At 47.7% G+C, this 20,162-nt stretch overlaps 1 protein-coding gene and 1 long non-coding RNA gene across 3 annotated transcripts in view; both read left to right on the top strand.

Annotated features, from left to right (window-relative positions):
• Window positions 1-20,162, top strand: part of FOXN3 (forkhead box N3) — a 197,085-nt gene that overhangs the window by 34,061 nt on the left and 142,862 nt on the right. The gene's annotated exons all lie outside the window — the stretch shown is intronic.
• On the top strand, window positions 1,542-7,392 carry LOC140002583 (uncharacterized). 2 transcript variants are annotated; one of them, XR_011809536.1, is made up of 3 exons: window positions 1,542-1,836; window positions 2,454-2,673; window positions 5,709-7,392. It is a non-coding gene; the product is annotated as an uncharacterized lncRNA (long non-coding RNA). The 2 variants fall into 2 exon arrangements; XR_011809537.1 differs by having other exon boundaries at window positions 5,712-7,392.

Here is a 20,162-nt window from a genome sequence, read left to right on the forward strand (position 1 = left end):
GATTAAAGTCAGTGCTCTGGATTGCGTGGTGCAAATCTTCATTTTGCTCTCAGATGAGGGTACATTACACTGATAATGTGCTCTTTTAATACATCAACAGAGATAACAATGCCTAAATAAATATCCTGCTTGATGCTTAGGTAAGGATTTCATCCTGCTTGCCTGTAGGCAGATACCAGAGAGAGTTTATGATTTGCTGCTCAAGGATTCAAGCCTTTCTTTCACTTTGTTTTGCATTCCAACTTGTGGCATATAGCTGCATAGAAATGACCAGGAGGAAATAAAGCACTCAGTCACACAGTAGTTGCACAGAATAAAGTCAGCAGATAATAAGGGGTTAGAAACCACGGACCTCGCAAGGTCCAGTGACTTGCCTAACGCAGATGTTTTGTTGGACATTAAAAGGCAGAACTCCTGAGTGGTCACTGCTCTCCCCAGAAGTCAGACAGCCACGAGACCGTGTGAGGGTGCCCCTCTCCCCTCCTCTGCTGCCTGGACACAGTTATTTTACAGGAACTTCCAAAAACTTCCAACCACCGCTGTCATCCCTGTGACAAGTGATAGTACTTGCTGGGTTCAGCTGGCTCCTGAGGCCAGGCTGGTTTTTGAGTACCCTGCTGGTGAAACAGGAGCCCAGTTTGGCTGTGAGATGGACACGGCCACAGAGCACAGGTGAGGGTCCGTGGTGGTGGCGCTGGGGGACACCAGAGAGGAACGTAGGCTGTGGGAGATGAGTTGCTCAGGAGGGAAGAAGATATTTTTTTCCAGCAGCTAAAACCCTTTTGTATTTTGGTTTCTGGTTAAGTTATTTATCCCAAACATTTGGGAGAAAAGCTGTCTCTCTATGAAATATTTAACACCCTTGCCTTCAGCTGTGGGCTGAGAAAGCTCCCAATCCATGTGTGAGTCACCAAGAGCTCCTCTGACAAAAATAGAGGAAGTCGATGCTTGCGATCGCTACAGGAAAATAAAAAACAAAACAAACAACACAAATGTTTGCTGATTTGGAAAAAGCCGAGAATGGTTCGTGTTTCTTGTACATCCATCGTTCTGTCATATACATAGACCAGGACTCGTCGAGTCCCAGTTTTTAAGCGCAGATGATCTCAGTATTCTGGGTAGTGTCACGTCCTATATAACACAGGTGAGTCGTCCCCCAGTCACTGGGCTTTTGTTAAACGCTGTTTGGGTTCATATCCTGCCATGATGAAGCCTGCGGGATGTAGATCATTGCTTCCCTTCGTAGCTTATTCTTTTGGTAAATTGTTCCGAGTTTCATCAGCTTCGTTCTCACTTCCAGCCATCAGTTCAAGCTCTGTGCAGCCACAAGACCCAAGCTTCGCAGTGTCCCCTTCTCTCAGGATGACAGCCGGGGGACGGGTCTGCAGAGGGCAGGAGAGCGGTCCTGTCCTTCCTGGCATCGGAGGTGGTTCCTGGAGAGCCTGCAGTGATGCGAGGCTAAGACCCCACTGTGGACAAGCAAGAGCGTGTCCATCTGCCTGGCTGTCAGCCTGATTCTTTAATCACAAAGCCTGACACAGAGCTGGGGCTTTGGTTACTGAGCTCCTCTGGTTAATCTGATGCAAGTCGAAGCACGGTCAGCTCTGTGACTGCAGTACGTTTTGTATCCTTCTTGATTGACTCCGTTAGGCAAATAGTGCCTGTTGGATCCTTCAGCTGCCGATCGTTTCGTGTGTCCGCTTGATTATAAAGGAGCCTGAGGTGCTGAGTGGGGTAGAAAGAGAGCACCTGATAACAAAACCTGTAACAAGAAAGGTTTGGGATAGAGCAGATCACGTTACAGCTGAGGTGTGAGCTGTTCCAGCAGTGCTGTTGGTGAGTGCTGTTATGCACTGTGCTTACGTGTGCCGTGTATTCATGGCTGTAACTGAACTTGCTGCTTGTTCCTATTCAAGGATCAGGAACCAAATGAGTAAAATTAAGATGAAAAGTTTTTTTGGCATCTTTCTCCCTTTGGCCAAATTATTTTTTCACCGTGCAGATGAAGTTACCAGCTGCAGAGAGAGATGGCAATCTGTGTCCTGTAGCTAACTACAGAGACACCTCCAGCAGGGGTTGTACACCTCCTTCCACTGTGGACCACTTAACATTTTTTTACTGGCAATGTAGATTTCTTGTATAGGGAACGCAAACCTACTGATGAGAGGTCTACTCCTCATTACCACTTGCAGATGTCATTCACAGAAGATACCTGTTTTCGCTGGCTGAAAACCAAGGCAGTTTTTGTGCTCTCCGAGGTCACTTCTCTAGGGAAGACACAGACGTAGAACGCATTTTCTAGCCTATGTGCTCTGAGTACTTTTAAACAATTTATTGTGGCTTATGGACTTGATTCTGATTTCAAAGCAGTGTTTATATATTGTCTTGTGAAAAGGTTATTTCCAATTTAAGGCTATGAAAGTAAGATGTTGTTTTTTTTTGCATTTGTTGAGATGAGAAATATGAATGTTGTCCCCTGCTCCACCGCATGGTGCTTATTTGAAGATGCAGGGGTAGCTCCAGTAACCTCTGTTAGTAACAAGTCACCAGCTGAGCTGCACTGATGGACCAGTACGTCCTGGCGATCGTCCCTTGGACCGTTTGCTCCTTCGCATTGTGCGGGTGGGACCTGGACGTGTACCTGTGCTACGTGCCTGCCCTTGGGTAGCCGAGGTTAGTGGATGTGACTCTTTGTAGGTGGCTCGCCTGGTGCCCCCCTTTCTGGGAGGAGTGAATGAGATTGCTGAAAGTCAGTGAGGTTTTGAACATAAAAGCATTAAAGACTGAAAGTGTCAGATACCACCTCGATGGGCAGTCTGCGAGTACTTAGAGAAGAGTCAAGATGGTTAGGAGAGCATTTGTACCAGCAGTATGGAAAACATTAGACCCTCTTTAAACCTGTAGCTGGGTAAACACATGTGTAAGGACTCCTCATCGGGAGGAGCTGGTGTGACCATTCACCTGTGCCTGAGCCGGCTGATAAAGCTGACAGCCTCATTCCCTGCCCATTGCTCGAGTTGCCTAATGCCGCAATTGCCGGCCTCTTTGATGAAAGGCAAGTTCATGTATCAGATTGTTGAGCATTAGGGATAGGGGATTAGATTTGCAGTGTAATCTTCCAGTAACATTCCTCTTGATCCAGAGACCACAGTGTATAAAAAGGGCTCTTTTCTCCCTGACATGGTGGTGGCCGGCTAAGGGACGCTATCTTCCACCTTCCTTTGGAGATAGTGAGGCTGCCGCCGACCTGATGCTCGCGAAGGTCACAGCTGCACCGGGCAAAATTAGTTCTGTGCAGGACAGTTAAGTAGATTGGATTTTCTCAGTTGTAGCTGATTTGCTTTCATCTAGGCTCCTCTTGCAAAGCCATTTAAAGTCCATTCCCCTCTGCCCCCCGCCGCTCTTCTGTGGGAAAGGACAGAAAGGGAGATATTTCTGCCTGGGCTCCGACCCTGCTCTGTGCCCCCTTCTCACATCTCTCCCAGCAAAGAGCCTGGGCAGGGGCTGGGGCAGGCTTAGTAGCTGCTCTGCAGCCTCAGGCTGGATTTCATCCCACCACAAACATCCTAGCTCCAGCAGGGAAGGTCCCATCAGCTCTTCCCACCTGCCCCTTTGCCCTCGCTTTGGGTCCAGGACCCTGGGGACCCTTCTGCTGCAGGCTCCTCGGGTGTTGCTGCAGGCGTGGCAGAGCCCCTTCTCGGTCCAGCTCCTTCCTGCTGTGGCTGGGTGCCCCTGCAGGTTTTGGAGAGCTGATGGAGACAGTTAATCCTGATGGAGACAGTTAATTTGGGTCAGAAGGCAGCACAGCCTTTGACTTCTAATCAGGAGAAAGCTTCTGCTGATGTCCGTGGCAGCTTCCCGTGAGTAAGAGGTTTGATGAGGTGAGTCTGGCCGCTGGAAGATGTGCCGGGTACCTGTCTGTACTGGCAAGGCATGGGATGTGGTCCTGGCTGCGGAGCACGTTCCCTGTGTGCGTGACAAGACACGAGAGGGAGGGCGCCTTCCTCCCAGGCACGTTTTCCTTAAAAATGCTTTTGCCTGCGGGGGTAACTACGGTGGGTTTCTGCCTGCTGGGGCACGCGTCCCATGTCGGAAAGCAGCCACTGATGGGAAAAGCCTCCTGATTTCCAGGCATCCTCCTTGTCCGCTCCCCTTTCTTGTGGTGAAACCTGTGGCAATGGCCACCTGGTGAATTTGGGGAGCGGCGCTGGAGTTTGTGGCAGAGAGCTGATGGAGGGGTGCTGTGTGATGCTGGTAACAGGCCATGCGGTACCAGTTCAGCTCCGCAGCACCCATGGGGAGGATTCACAGGGAGGTTTGCTGGAGGGCAGGGATACCTCCTGCTTTGCAAAGGCACCTTCAGCCTTCGCCAAAAATCCCCTCCATCTGGGCCTATATGGAAAAAGGGGTATGGCAATAACTGAGGGGAGAGGGAGTTACTGGTCAGTGTTGTGTGTGCCCCAAACCTGCTGCTGATGCAGAGCTGGCAGGCTGTGCAGGCAGGGGCACCTGCTGCAACCCCCGCTGTAGGCTCTTTATGCTAGGACGAGGGCAGAGGGTCGTGCTGCTGCAGGTGCTATGGCTGCAGTTTGTGGGCAACCCAACAAGGTGTAGGTGAGCTCAGCGGCTGCCCAGGGTGGGCAGAGAGGTCCCTGCAGGGCCAGCCTCGCTGCTTGGGGCTGTTTCACCGCGGGGAGGAAGCACTGGGCTGCTGCAGGCCTCGAGCAGGTCACCTAACAGTGCTGGGGACAGGAGCGTGCCACGTGAGGCAGAGGGGTGCTGTGGCACTGCTGCCGTCCCCCCAGGAGCTGTGTTTGTGGACACCAGCACCTGCAGGAGGTGGGCAGCCTGCAGGGGAGCACAGGGCTTGGGTGCAGGACGTGCTGTGCCAGGCAGGTTCCCTCAGCGTGGTCAAATGCGCTAAAATGTGAAGGAGTAAAGAGGGTGGAAGAAACTTTCCGGTAATATCTTAAGGATGTGTTCAGCCACCCGTAGGGCCAGGCTCTTTATTACACGGAGACTGCAAATAGCTGTTTTAACGCAGTCTTACAGGCTGCTGGATCTTAGCACGCTACAGACCGTGCAGTCACTGGCGCTTTGATGTCTTAATGCAGAAATGGTTGCAAAAGAGAAACACCAGGTCAGCTGATTATACATGCAGCCAGATTGAGATTTCAGATTCCATTTTCTTTCCTAAAAGCTTTTGTAACTATCGTTTTCCCGAGCTGCGCTGAAAACATGTGGTGACCCTGGTTTGTCTTTGACTTTTTCTATTACTTTTTATTGGCATCTACCTTTATGTTATGACGGTACATTCTATACTGAATTACAGGCATAAATATTGCTCCAGCGCTTGGGCTTTGTAGATGATACACATTTGGGAAAGGCACTGGTGACTGAAGAAGAGTCAGTGCTCAGCATGCGGATGTGTAGTGATAGGAAACATCAGCATCCTTTGTGTCTGCATGTCAGTGTAGGTCTGAGGTGCGAGGATTTCAGCTTGCTCATTCAGACAATGCATTAGGGATATGAAGTATTTGACAGTTCCTTTATATTTACTATTTTAATGTCAAAAATGTGTCACATCTGGTATTAATTGGTGGAAAATTATGCCTGTAATTTACCAATTTGATTGTCTGGGAAAATGGGAGAGAGTGTAACAAAACAAACGAGTGCCTATTAATCTTTTCAATTTGTCTGTTTACCAGCAGCTAAGGCAGCTCGGTACGTGGCATGCCGTAAGCAGCTCCCCAGCAGTGCTGTCACTTGCAGAGAGGACCAGAGCTGGTGCACTGGGAACTCGCTGAGGGGAGGATGGGGCCCTCAGGAAACCTCCCAGGACCATCACCAAGGGCGATGTCCTCCAGGATGCCCTCTCCTATGGTGGGTGGAGGGTGCTGGTGGGTAATAACCCTGCGGGGTGACCGCACAGCATCCCCCTTCCCGCTGTCCTGGGTGTGGGGATGAACGAGCAGCTGCCAGGGACATTGCTTTTGGTACCGCTTCACTGACGCCTGACACAAATCGGTGCATTTTTCCACTGTAATTGATGTAATCATTATTAATTAACAAACATAATTTTCAATGGTGTGGGTAAGAGATGGGTGGTTGCCGTCAGTGTAAACAGAACCAGTGTCTCACCTGTGAGACAAGGGTCGTGTCTCCTGTCTCATGGCCGTGCTCACTTGGGTGCCTTCCAGCAAGCTCAGAAATCCCCTGCCTGTCCCGAGGAAGGCTGTATCATAATGGTGTTTCTGCTGACAGTTTTTCTTCCAGCCCACGTGAGCTTACAGCACGTGTTGTTTTGGCACTGGCTTTGAAGTAAAATGGACCAGTGTTCTCTTCAGCCCTGATTTTTTTCACACTTGTTGAAGGAGGAACAGAGGTAAAAGAAGCTAGCTTGTTCCTTCTGATTTTGCAAACACAGAAGTTGGTATCGCAGGTAACTTGTGGATCAAATCCAAACTACAGATACGCTTCAGCAAGAGGCTGTCACTGAGACTGAAAAGCTGAGTTTAATGAGGAGCGTGGCTGCCGTGTTTGGGCCCAACTGGCAGGCACAGCAAAGGAAGCTGGGTGCGTCACACAGCTCTTTGGGTATGGCATGTGCATGGTGACAAAGCAGTAGCTTTTCTATCAAAAGACACCAGTGTATTTGTGAAAGTATGTTTTTGGAGAGTCAAATACAAGGTGCTTATTTTAGTAGCAGAAAGCCCCTGAAACATGCCAGCTCTGGAGTAAGCACGTTCTGAAAAGTGACATATTCTGTATGATTATTCCGGTATGCACCATCTGTCGGTGGCGTATCCAAATATTTATGTATTTGGATTCTTGTAACTGTTATGAGGATACTGAAGTTCATAAATCATTTCGAATTCAGCAATCATTTTGTTACCTCTCTGTGTTTCAATAGTGACGTCTTGCGTGTCCCCGCTAAGGCTTTGTCACGGGAGCGGAGTCACGGCGTGATTATGCAAGGGACACGCTTCACACAAAAAGTCTGCGGCCAGGAGGTGCCCGAGGCCGTGTCCCCTCCAGGGGCTGCACTGACTCCAGCTACTTCTTCCCGTTCAGTTTCAGACCGTGCCGCGCTCATTCAGCTCCACCCAGCCTTGTGCAGTGACTACACTTAGACTGGCAAATGCTATAATATGGCTAATTATGTTTAATGCAGATAATGTCGTATAATCAAAATAAAGAGTGGATTGCAAACAGATCCTTAAAGGGCACCAGGCACAGAAGTGACGCTGTTTTTATTACCACTGGCACCACTGAAGTGGTAGCAGCTGCTCGGCTCCGGCTGGTGCGGCCCCTTCCCAGGGATACGCGGAGTTTTCCAGAAGAAGGGCTAAGTGCATCGGAAGCACATTACTGCTGATAATAGTAATTAGCTCAGATGATCAGTAGAGCTCAAAATGTTTTGTAAAATATTATTATCTCAGCATTGCAAGTCTGCAAACTACAGCACAGAGGAACAACCAGAGGAGCTGTGGTTGGACTCGGGGATGGCCCCTGGCCGCTGCCCCTTCCCTTACAGCACCTCGTGCTCCCTGGCTGACCCCAGAAGTAGTAGGGGCATCCCCTCCCTCCCTCTGCCTTCCTTCTCACGAGCATTAGACACTTCCAAAAGGTGGAGAAATGCACTGGTGTGAAAGCAAATGTGGGTGGGACGCTCTTGAAAAGCCATTGTTAAGCCAAAAAAGAAAACCGCAAGCCATAAAGGTTGACAGAGATCCCCTGCAAGGGGCTCTTGTTTTGCTGCATACATTTGTTTTCTCTTGCTTACTAAAGGGATAAAGTGCAATCTAGGTTTCAGAGAGAGATGGCTGATTAATCTGTCTGCCAGGTACATATGGAAATAAATTAGCAAATGGTGCATCTGGGATTAAACTACCGCAGAGATGATAAATTATGGCCATCTTCTATGGCTGTGTTACTGAAGCTTCGCTGGGCTGCTAGCACTCAGTTACTTGCTATTCACGTGGTATCGCCGTGGCTGTGGGGTGGAAAGTCTCTGCAGCTGAAGCAATTTTCAATGACATGCTGGTTTCGGAAGAGGTCTGGCCAGGCCTATGCAGTTATGCAGTACCCTTAAATTAGGCATAGACGAAGAGATTTGATTTGGGCCATCTTCTGTGAATGAAGTGCTGGGGGCTGGGAATGCTCAGGAATGGGGAAGGCAGGGGCCTGCAGGAGCTTTTCTGTGCTGTCACCACCCAGCCCTCACACCAAGCAGCACTGGCACGGAGCTAGGAGAGCCTGCAAGTGAGCATCCTCGGGTACTGTGTGCAGTTCTGGGCACCACTGTACAAAAAGGATGTGAAACTGTTGGAGAGTGTCCAGAGAAGGACTACAAAGATGGCCTGTTCACTAGGCCTGTTCAGCCTGGAAAAGGGGAGGCTGAGAGGAGACCTCATCGCTGCCTACAGCTTCCTCACGAGGGGCAGTGGAGGGGCAGGCACCGATCTGTTCTCTTTAGTGACCAGTGACGGGACCCGAGGGAATGGTGTCAAGCTGTGACAGGGGAAGTTCAAGCTGGATATCAGGAAGAGGTTCTTCACTGAGAGGGTTGTCACACATTGGAACAGGCTCCCCAGGGATGCAGTCACTGCACCAAGCCTGTCAGAGTTTAAGAAGTGTTTGGACTGTGCTCTTAGTCATATGGTCTGAATTTCTGGGTAGACCTGTGCGGAGCCAGGAGCTGGACTCGATGATCCTTGTGGGTCCCTTCCAACCCGGGATATCCTGTGGTTCTGCGACTCTGATCCTCTGGCCTGCTCCTCTCCCCCACCCTTGGCCTGACCCAGCTGTCGCTGCCGGTTGCACAACTCCCGGTTATCTTTGAGATCAAGACGGAGGTGAAGCACCGTGCTGCAGCTGGTGTTTGCATTGAACCTTACTCCAGCCTTCTCAGCTTGGTCCCTGCTTCTGCTGCGTTTAAACCGATCTGTAAGTGGCCAGCCAGCAGCTGAGGTGCACCAGAGGTGCCTGCAATGGGACATCAGTTGTGGTGCTGGGAGCTGCCGGGCGCATGCTGTGCTCCAGGCCCCATGGATGACACTGGTGAGCCCATCACAAGGCACGGGTAGCCGTGGGCCATGGTACCTTCAGGCCTGGCCAGGTGCCGGAGCATGGCTGGGGCAATAGTAATTGGGTAACCAGCCCCTGGTTTTATCCCCGGTGTCACTCGTTGCGGTGCGTGAGCCAAGCACAATTAGGATGTACGCGTTTGTAATTGAATAATGCAAGAACAACGTGTCTCGTTCCAAGATGTATCGGCGGGTGCAGGTCTGTAAATCTGAGCTAGCGAGGACTAGCTCTGCTCAATTAATCTAAGCAGGGAAATATTTACTAGAAATAGATTTATCTTCCAGTGACTATTTGCAAATTTTGGTTAACAACAACAGTTTGCTTGTGGTATAATCATGTCAAGCAGCGAGTGGGTCTCACTGTCGTTCCTGGCCTTTCCCAAGAAGTGTTCAGAGCAGAATGCGGAGTGAGTCAAGGGAAGCTCGGGCTGATGCACGAACAGATTGTGGCACAGTCATCTATTCTGCTGCGCACTTCAAGGAAAACCCCTGCAAATTAGACGTGTGGTTTCTAAATGTACAGAGAAAGCTACAGAAATTACATTTAGAATGAAAAAAATAGATGGAAGCGTCTAATCCTGTCTCATAAACAGCTCACGAATAGCTGCTGCTAAAATACTCTGCTTTAAGCATGCATTTAATTTGTGCTCTGGGAACAAAATAAAGTTGCTAAGATAAAACATTCTAATACTGATTTATGTAAATGTATTTGAACAAAGTAATGGTGTAGTTGCCTATAGCGAATTGTTTGGAATATGAAATGGTATTTATGAGCTGCTTCTCTCTATATGAATACAATAGGCGGTAGGAGATGCTACATAAAGGAAACATAATTGTACATTCAAAATGGAGTCTGATGCCATGGTTAGTAAGCAGGAAGGCCAGCTGAACAGATTGCTGTGTGTCTGATAGAGTCAAGCTGGAGATTATTCTACAGGCTATTTAGAGCATGCGTTTAATTTAAAATTCAGATATGTGCCACAGATGACCACAACAGTCATAGCAGGGCCATGTATGATAATTCTGATTGTTTACTTACATCTCGTATAGGGAAAAACTTCAAGTTGCTTTGCGAGCAGGAAACCAGGCTGTGTATCCTCAAAACATGGATGAAAAGAGAAAAACAATTGCAGTCCCCAGCTGCTACAGGCATATGGGGCCAAATACATCCCGTCTGTTGAAGGTTATGGAGTTATGCCAGCGATGACTTTGATCCCTTATGTCTAGCAAAGTGAAACCAATATGTCAATTTGAGACGTCCCGCTACCTCTGATGTCCTACCAATGAAACACCACCCCGCACATGGTCTGAGCTGGCTGATGCTGATGACCATCATTCAGAGCGGCTTGAATTTCCCAAGTGGCCGGGTCACAAATGTGACCAACAGGGATATTTCAGAAATGTTCTGGTTCTTGCTATGCTCATGCATGTGAAAGCAATGAACGAGAAATTGACTTTTGCATCAATGAGGGCTTAAGTCTGCCACTTGCTCCTAAAAGTGTGCACGCATCAGCCTGAAGCAGAGAAGACTAAGGCCCATCTGAAGCACTTCAACAAGGTGCTGCAGGACAAGGAACTGTTTCTGCATTCGGCATAATGCAAAGCATCTTTCACTGAAAAGCTCTTTCAAATCAGGACGGAGAATGGCGTGTAGAAATAATAGGGTTATTTGCTGTATTTGCTTTAGCATGCCAAAGTGTCTGTAGATACCTGGTGATGGGCTGAGCCACAAAGTTTGCATCCAGTCCTTTACAAGTTTAAGAGACGTTTGAATCCCTTGCTTTGAACAGGGCAGGTTTCCCAGTCCCCAGCAGCTGCTCTCCTGGGGAAATCAGGCACTCCAAAAGTCAATTCAGGTGAGCACCCTGTGAAGATAAGTAAAAACTGAAAAATCTGTGTGTGCAAAATTGTGCCTGTTGGGATCCTACGGGGATTAAAGTAAAATAGCACTCTGTCATCTGATCGGGGTTGAGGCAGCATCTTTGCAGAGCCCAGTTCCTCCCAGTTTGTTGCAGACCAGAGCTAACCTCCCAGTGTAAGAAAGCTGCAGCTGCTGCTGGGCGCTCGGTGGTGGTGACAGGATGGTTTGTGGAGACCAGAGTGATGTTTTAAAGGCAGTAATGAAAAGTAACTCTCTGGTCTCATGCTTACAAACCGTTCTCATGGGCTGTTCATGAAAATCAGAATGAGGTTAGAAAAATTATATAAATGCCAGTGGGATGTATCTGCAGGTGAGAGTCTGGCCAAGATGATGTTCTTCTGATGACATTGCATTAGACTGTATGAAAGGCAGACCCTGGTAAACACCCTCCTGTAGTGTGGCTGGCAATACTTTACCCAAAATGATCCTGGGAGATGGTGGTAGTGTTTAAAATTGAATGGTGGACATTCATAATCAAATCACTTTGCGCTCATTCGTTGTGTAGTGCTTCAAACTGTCGTGGACGGAGCTGCTCTGTGGTCCCTGCTTGCTTAAATGGGCCCTGTTATCTCAGAGCGAGGAGGTGGAAGGGGACAGCAGACCTGCTCCGCAAGCTGCAGCTGGAAGATGGTTTGTTTTGCTCTATTTGTTCCTTTGTGACCACTCTCTTTTTGCCTGGGGCTTTCTGATCTGCACACTGTGTTACTTATGGACTGCCAGGCCAAATCTCTGAAGGCATCAGAGAAAGTACAGCAGGCTCGTGTTCAAATGTTGATTCCTGTAGTTCTGCCTTTCAGATCAGTTGGAATTAACTGCATAAACAAGAGGCCCTGGAAATTGGGTCGAAGCCACATGTACTGTTCCCTTTGCTCCCTAGTGTCTTTGGGAAGCCCTCCCTTTGCCAGGGGGATCACTGTGTCATTTACTGAGGTTGCACATCTTCCTTCAGAAACATCCAGCGCTCAGCTGTGTGAGTAGCTCACCTATTTAATGTGCAGGGTATGGCTGATGTTGTCTGTGAGGTGTCATGAACTGAACCAGTACACATGTGCCACCCGAGGGTGCTGCAGCTGCTGGCAGGGTTTCAGAAGAAGCTCTCGGTTGGTCAGCAGTGACCGTAGCTTGGCCATCTTTAGCCAAGATAAAAGCTTTGTTTGCTTAACGGGATCAAATTTTCCTCAAAGAAATAATTGAAACAATAGGAGAATCGCCCAAACCTGTGTTGAGCATTAGCAGATGAGCCGTTTTGAAATCGATCCATTTGGAAAGGAAATAATGTGCAGATTGGTCAAGGTAATGATGGCATTGGATGATAAAGTAGAAGCAAGGATGGAGAAAGCTTGCGAGGGATATAGTGTCACCTAAAAGCTTTACAGAAGTGCTTTTATTACCCTGAATCAGCTCGGCTTTGCACTGACACTTAGCTGTTTGCAAAAGAATTATACTTGCTTTTGAGATAAATACATTTGGCAGTGAACTCTTAACCCCTCTTTCGCGGGCCTCCTCTGAGCAGTGGCAGGGGAGATGTAGATGCCCTCGGTTGTTCTGAAGGCAGCATTAGACAAAGTGGGGAGCAAAACTCTGGGAGATAATTTTCTAGTGAGCAACACGCTTCAGGAAAATTCCAGTCATTATCGAATGTAATGAAACCTGACAAATGAGAGTTTCATAGGCCCTCCTTGAGATCAGCATGATGCATCAAGCATGCTCCCAGCCTGCTCAGTGGCGTTGTCCCGTTTCACCATGGGAACCTCAGAAATCCTGAGGTAACTCTGGCCAACAGCTGATTGAAAGCACCCAATCAAGAGCTCCTTAAAGGAAGAGGAGAAATTATGCTGATTAACATTATTTTCAAGGAGGCGCTCTCTGAGTAGGCTGCAAATTACGTGAGGAGCATTGGCGTATTGCAGGGACGAGCAGGTTTGACACTGAAGTGGCCACAAAGCAATGAGAGGAGTGGGGAGATGAAGGGAAGAAGGCTTTGTTGATTGTGGTGGGAAAATCGAGTTACTCTCAGCTGCGTAGCTACTCAGAGCACGTGAGGTAAAGTGAATGATACTCAGTTTAAATGAAGAGCAAGCAAAGATGAAGAGCAGAAAAAGGCCTTTTCCAAATCCTCCTATCCTCATGATTTACATCTTCACAGTGTTTTACAGGGCCAGTGTAGCACGCTGGCCGTGAACACCTCATCCCTTATGGTGCAGCGTTTCAGCGATGCAAACGGAATCAATACAGCAGCATCCTGTCAAATGATTGCTTCTCCCTTGACTGATTGTGCATTAAGAGCAGCCTTTCGGTGGTGGCCATTAGCACCTGAGACCTGGTCACTGGAGCTGACTGAGCTGGTGTGAGATCAATGGCGAGGGGTCCGTGTAATTGTCAGAGCTGGTGTAATCCTGCTGGGTTTCATCACGGAGCCTACAAGGAGGTGTGACTGCCAGGGAGGGACAGAGGGTACTGCAGCCCCGATGCTGGGACGTGGATGTACTGTGGTGCCTGATCCTCTGGGCACATAGAGCACCTCAAGCAGTGCCTGGCTTTATTGCAGCCGTGTTTGAACAAGAGTGCTGTGGCTGTAGGTGAGCATGGTCGCATTCCAGCAACAGGTGAGCCCTTCTGTCAGTAAATAGTAAAAGAGCCACATGACTGCAGTTCTGGGAGCTGGCTGGTCTGGTAGCATCATCTCATTTCATGACAGACATCCTCAGTGACTAAAGCTGATCCAGAAGATTGATCTGCAGTATTCTTCTGAGATCACTTGTTAAGTATTGCTCAGTTAGTGGTGCTTTGGGGTGGTGTTTCAGCCAGAGAAATGGACACTGGTGTGGTGGCAGGGTGCCTTGATGGCAGACAGAGAAGATCTGAAGCAAGAAGCGTTACAAGGTCAGAAAAGAAAATAAGCACTTGAAATACCAGTAAGATTGCCACAATCTTGCCTCTGCCTTGGAGAAGGGGTCCGTTGGCATGGCTGCTGTGGTGCAGAGCAGAACATGATGAACATGACTGCAATCCCAGAGAAGTTTGTTTTCCCCAACCTACTCCATTTTAGGTGTTTGCAGCGTCCGTTCCTGTAATACCTGAGCTATATTTGCCATTGTTGCTCAGGAATGGCAGCTCATGTCTCCTATCAAGACCAGATCTGTAAGAAAGATCTCTGTTTGCTATGATGTAGCTTATACAGAAAAATATTTACGGTAGCTTCTTACAGCTGTCCGCTTTCAAAAGATAAAGCACTTCAGTGCTCACTGAATGTCTGCTGCCTTCTCATCTCCCTGACATTCATTATAAACTGAGAAGCCAAGGGTTTTTTTAAAAGCTATTTAGATGTTTTCTGCTGTAACTTTCTCTAATAGATATATTCCTATTGATTGCAACGAGACATACAGAGTAGAACAGAACAGATCAATTGAAAAGTAAAGTTAAGACAGCAAGTACACTTCTTTTCCACTTACCTTAATGGAAGCAGTTATGGCTGAATCTATCCCAGGTGTAATGCTGCTGAAGTCAATGGAGTTGTACCAGCGATGAATTTGGCTCCTAGTGTTTTGTTTTGACCTTTTCAGAAGGTTGCTCTGCAGGAGCGAAACTATTAAACACAGCCAGTGATATCTTAAGTCGAAACACAGAAAAGGCAAAGCCGGAGTGAATATCACCTTTTTCATTAGGGAAGAGGCCTGACTTTTATAGAGTGAGGGCAAAAGAATTGATTCCAGATAAGAGCTAAACTTAGTTTCAGGTTTCCCTGGTGAATAACAATCCCAAATTGGCATGAGACTCGGACATCACTGCGCTCGCACGTGGCCATCGGTGAGGGGTTTGCACGGTCCCTCTGTCTGTCTGTGGGGCAGGGCAGTTTGCAGGAAGGGGGCAGCTCCTGCCCACAGGCGGTTCTTCTGCTCACAGAAGATTCGTGCACGGTAGCTTAGCACACATACGGGACGAGTGTCCTGAAACTGCCTGGCAGTGCTCGGGGTGGCGATCTTTATTAGCAGATATTTTTGGATTTCGGTAGACAACACAGATTATTTACACACTGCCGTTGTCTCAAGAAGGTACAGATCGGAGCTTTGGAATATCACCAGCCCCAAACCATTCTGTTTCCCCCCCTTGGATGCACTAACCCAGACTAAGAGATTGCAGCATACCCGATGGACGTTAACAGACGGCTGGGCAATGGGAATTGGCCCTCAGCATTGGCACAGCCCTTCTGCTGGAGTGGTCGGCATTTTCCACTGAAATTTCAAGTGATCAGTGAACGCAGTGACTGTGAGCCACACGTGCTGGGAAAAGGGCTTTGGTAACCAGGAGGGGGATAGCCAGGAAAGCTCTGTTTCCTTTCCAGAGAGCTGCATTTGGGAGGATGGTGAAAGCCCGGAGACGTGCATCACGTTGCAGCAGCAGCTGTAGCCCCCTGCCCTCCTCTGCCAGTGCCTCCTGGCCAGACTGCAGCTGCAGAAGGGCTGTCGGCATTGCCAGCCCCCCGTAGCCAAGTGAAGAAGCACAAGTGCTGCAGCCATAGGTTAATGGAAAGAACCCATTAATAGCAAGAGGTGTGCTGGAGTGGTGGCCTTATTGAAAAGAAGTGCTGAGATTATTATTAGCTTAGTGGCATGACTCAGATCTCTCCTGTGGTACGAACTAACTTGTGTTCTCTTCTAATGAAGGTCTTGTTTTTTTTGCTGGATAACCGAAGTTCAGAGCAGCAGAAGCAAGTGCTTGGTGCTGCTGCAGCCAGCGGGCTGTAGGGACGGTGGCAGAGATGCAACAACACCCTGTTTGTGCTCCTGTCCCTCTTCCCATGACTTCTCTCTCTCTTTTTTCTTTTATGGGTCCCTTTCCTTCTTCTGTGCTCCCCAGCAGCTCCTCCCAGCCATGGTAAGGAATTGCTGCCTCTGGCGGGACCTCAGGAGGCTGTTGGTCTGCTCCTGCACGGTGCTGCAGGGCTTTTGGGGGACAGTGTGATCCCACACCATCTGCCTCAGGTGGACCATGGCCTCTGTTCATCTGTTCCTCCTCAGCTCCTTTTCAGGTAGCTGAGGTGAGAGGATTTTCAGTCAATTACAACCTTCATTTCCTAATTTGACGAAGCATTTACGAAGCCACCGAGCAGTCTCCCACAGCAAAGGCTTTACTGCTTTTGTAGAATATACTGCGCTGTGTTTACTAGTTTCTTCTGAAGTGTTATCATAAATAATTAAAGCTAAACTGTGCTTGTTAAATACATGAACAATGCATATGTTCAGAGGCATTATCCGTGCTTTAATGGCGCTCGTTTGTTTAGAGCCTTGTCCTGTAAGGAGACAGCAGCCCTCGGCCTGAACCAAGGGCTGTGGGAGCTGCAGGGTGTCAGGTGAAGGACTGTGGCCTTGCTCATTTGCCCGGCTCAGGAGTTTACAATTGCTCTTCCAAATTCTTACAACCTGTTTCTAGCATTGTGGTGAACGTTGTCTGTTGTGGTGCAATGAAATTCCTGGAGGAAGGTACTGGCCTTCCGCTGCGCACTTCCAAGATGTGCAGAAGTCATTTCATGGGGTGACACCGCTACGGAGGGAGCTCCTCACACCCAGGCTGTCATTCTGCACGTACAGGAGAACCAGGTGAAGGCCAGCAACTCTCATATTTACAGCCACAAAGATTTTTTTGGTGCAGAACACATTTTTTTCCCATATATCTCACTGCCCGTGCATGCCCCCACTTGTTCCTTGTGGCGTTTCTTGCAGTATGCCAGTGCACGTGGGGCTCCGGCTGTCTGAATTTCTCCGACAAGGTTTTAAATGTGTTGTTAGTCCTTTTGTGCCTACATGACACACGCATGTCAATGCACGCACTGCATGTGACTTAATGAGGACCAAGGAAATGAGGGCTGCACGGATGTAGGCACACAATCACCGTGCGGTAGCATCCCTTTCGTAAAGCGATCCAACTTCATCTGAGCTGGTTTTAGAACTAATTGCTGCATGGAGTCTCACAGCCATCCTGATTAGTGATTTAAAACTTCTGGACTCGGTAACTCTATCTTCATTAGGAAGATCTGTTTTTATAATAATTGTCTCTAAAGAGGAGCTGGGGGATTATTAAGAGATGGCATTCATTATCAGTAAAAATACCACGAAGAAATTTCCTAGACAAATGTTGATGTCCTGCATGATGTTAATTTTTTCCACAAGGAAACAGAATTTTATTTAAAAAGCTCAACTATCTTAATAGTTATCTTGAAAGCCAAATTGGATTTTAATCCTTAGGAAGGTCTGTGATTTCTAGGTAGCTGGCACCTGCAGTGCTTAGCAGCTGGAAAATTCTAAGGCTGGTTGTTTTGGGGGAGAGAACCAAAAAGAAAAGTCAGAAAAAAAGGATGAGGAGGAAGAGGAAGCTTTGAGAAGAGGAGGCAAGGCAAGGTTTTGGTAGGATGTGACATCCAGGAAGCAGGCTAAGTTGGAGGGAAGTGAAATCAGGCTGCAGAAACCAGCTTGGGAGCTTGAGGGGTGAATGCTGGGAGATGGGGAACAAAGGTTTATTTTGCATTTTGCTTTTCTTTCTTTTTTTTTTTTTTTTTTTTTTTTTTTTAAGTGGGTAGGTTACAAGAGGGCTTGCTAGCTAGAAGGTTTTCTAGAAGGTTTTGTGATGGCTCAATAGATGGCTTGCTGGTGGCAGAAGAGAAGCTGGGAGATGCCTCAGCATAGGAAGAGATGGGCAGTGCAAAAGGGTGAGCAACGGGAATGGATGGCTGCTGAATTTCTACAGAAACTCGATTTAGTGCAGATCAAAAGCAAGAACAATACACGGGTACATGGAAGCTGTAAGATCAGAGTCCGATGTCCATCTCTACAGTCACCAAAGGACTACAGGTATCCCTAGATACTTCTTAAAGCATCTGAAATGCTTTTACCGACAGACTTTTGTCTTTGTAGAGGATGTGGCTGTAGAGCGAGAGAGAATGAATAGATTCACTTTTTTTTTCTTTCTTTCCCTGTAGCTCAACTTTGCCTTTGTGATGTTTATTTTGGTTATTGTGGTTTGTGAGGCTTTTTTAATTAGTGTTTATTTCTTAGGCAGAGTGCTTGTGAGTGGTGCAGAATGTCATGTCCGAAGCTGTGGAAAATAATATTTCAGTGAAAGGGAATGAGACAGGGAATTTACTCCAGGGAGATAAGTTTCTGAATGATTGTTTGTATCTGCATCTAGAAGAAAGGAAATTAATATTTCTTATGGAAGCTGTGAGGTGGTCATGAGAACAAGGAAGCCATTATTAATTAATCATCAATTATTATTTTAATATTTATGTAGCACCGTGTGGCTGGTGCCCCACAGGGAGAGAGGATCATCTCTCTGCTTGAGGAGCCTACATTCTAAATTTAACCGTGGCAAAGACTGCTCATGGCAGATGATGTGTTTTCATCATTCTCTGCTCTGCCTCAGCTTTTCGGTTGAATCCCAATTTAATTCCCCGTCCCGTAATTCTTCTTTTGCCCGCTGACGGAGGGGAGCCCGCACTGCGCAGGAGTGGTGAGATCAGAGTCTACGAGAGCACAATCAATGCAGTAAACAGAGAGGCAGGATTAGAGGTCTGATCTCAGAGCTGTATCTTGCAATCCTTACCCAGAACTGCAATAATGTAAATAAAACTGTTCCAAGAATAACCAGTGTAGGATTTGATGCCAATTCGGAAAGGCCTTGCTGGGCCCTCAGGCTGGAATCCACATAAGATCATTCTTTTTTTATTTTTTCTTCTAAAACCTTTAAATTGACACACTTAATGGTGAGACCTGGTGGTAGCAATACTGGGATGTTTGGTGTGGATGTTTGCCCTGGACTTACGTCTCTCTGAAGCCCTGTTCCTATTTCTATGCTCTGATGCAATTGTTTCTGGATTTGCCGAGTCTATACCTGGTGCTATGCTCAGCAGGCAGCAGGCAGCAGGGGAGTGAACTCCGATGGATGTATTCTGATAAAAGATATATATGTAATTCCTAGTAATTAGCTGGTGTATCACAAGGGCTGTAGTGTGAATAGTTCTGCTGAGCGTCAAACCGAACTCTTTGATTCAGGGAATACGCGTACGTGACAGCCCACTTGAAGTGGAGTGCATTTGAAAGGGCAACAGAAAATATGTAATACCAAGAGAAACCAACATTTATGTAAAGTACCCATCATTGTCAAAGCACCGTGTAGTGGCTAGAACAGAAACTGGGAGTCAAACAGTCAAGGATCTATTTTTGGCTCCGGCATATCTGCACTGAAGTCAAGTTAATTGGAGCTAAATACAGAAATCTCTCCATATGTAGGATTTCTGATCCACTTTCAGAACTCAGTAACAGGGATATGCTACTTTGCTTTTTTAGAGAGTGCTGTGCCCCTGGCTGCTCTGTGCCACCGCTGCAATGTCCGGGGCCTTTCGGTGGCTTTCATTCCTCTGTAAGTGAAATGGTGCATGGAGAGGGCTGGGGGAGTGTGCTGGGGGAAAGCAGACCTGTCCCTTCCCTCTGCTGCTAACGTGCTGAAAGAAGGTAACCAGGGAAGAGATGCAATGGAGCAAGAGTAGCCTTCAGTCAGGACCCCGGTGAGACGAATCCCCTGCTGTAGCTGCCCTCCCTGCTCACAGGCACGCAGTGTCGTCTTTGAGATGATGCTTCTGAAAGTACCTGGAGGCTTTGTCAATACTAACTTCACTGAAAGTCAATTAAAAGTCACTGAGGCTTGGGCTCTTAAATCTTTCCAATGCTTTTCTTACAAGTTACCATCAGTACTTGAAATCTAATCTGTTGGCTGTGCCTCCATTGCACCATCCATCTAAGGATCTCTAATCAAAGCTGTAAATATCTATAAATCTGCAATACCTTATGAATTCTCTATATTGACCTGAGTTTTGGGATGTTTACTGGATGAGTATATTGATTTAGGTTAATAGGAAAAATAACCAAGTCAGTAATAAAAGCTCAGGGTAAATCACTTTTCCATGAAAACGGTTGAGGGGGATGAGAGGCAGCACCAGGACAGACGGCTCCTGTACATGAAAGGTCTGCAAGTCAGCGTGAGCAGCTTATGTAGGAAGTCCTTCCCCATCGTGGCAGGGGAGAGTCCAATGGGAGTTCGATTGGGGTGACCGGGGTCTCCGTGGGAGCTTCTGAACGGCCCGCCTGTGGCCACAGTGCCCA

This window comes from Anas platyrhynchos, chromosome 5, assembly GCF_047663525.1.
Source record: "Anas platyrhynchos isolate ZD024472 breed Pekin duck chromosome 5, IASCAAS_PekinDuck_T2T, whole genome shotgun sequence".
Classification (NCBI taxonomy): Eukaryota; Metazoa; Chordata; class Aves; order Anseriformes; family Anatidae; genus Anas; species Anas platyrhynchos.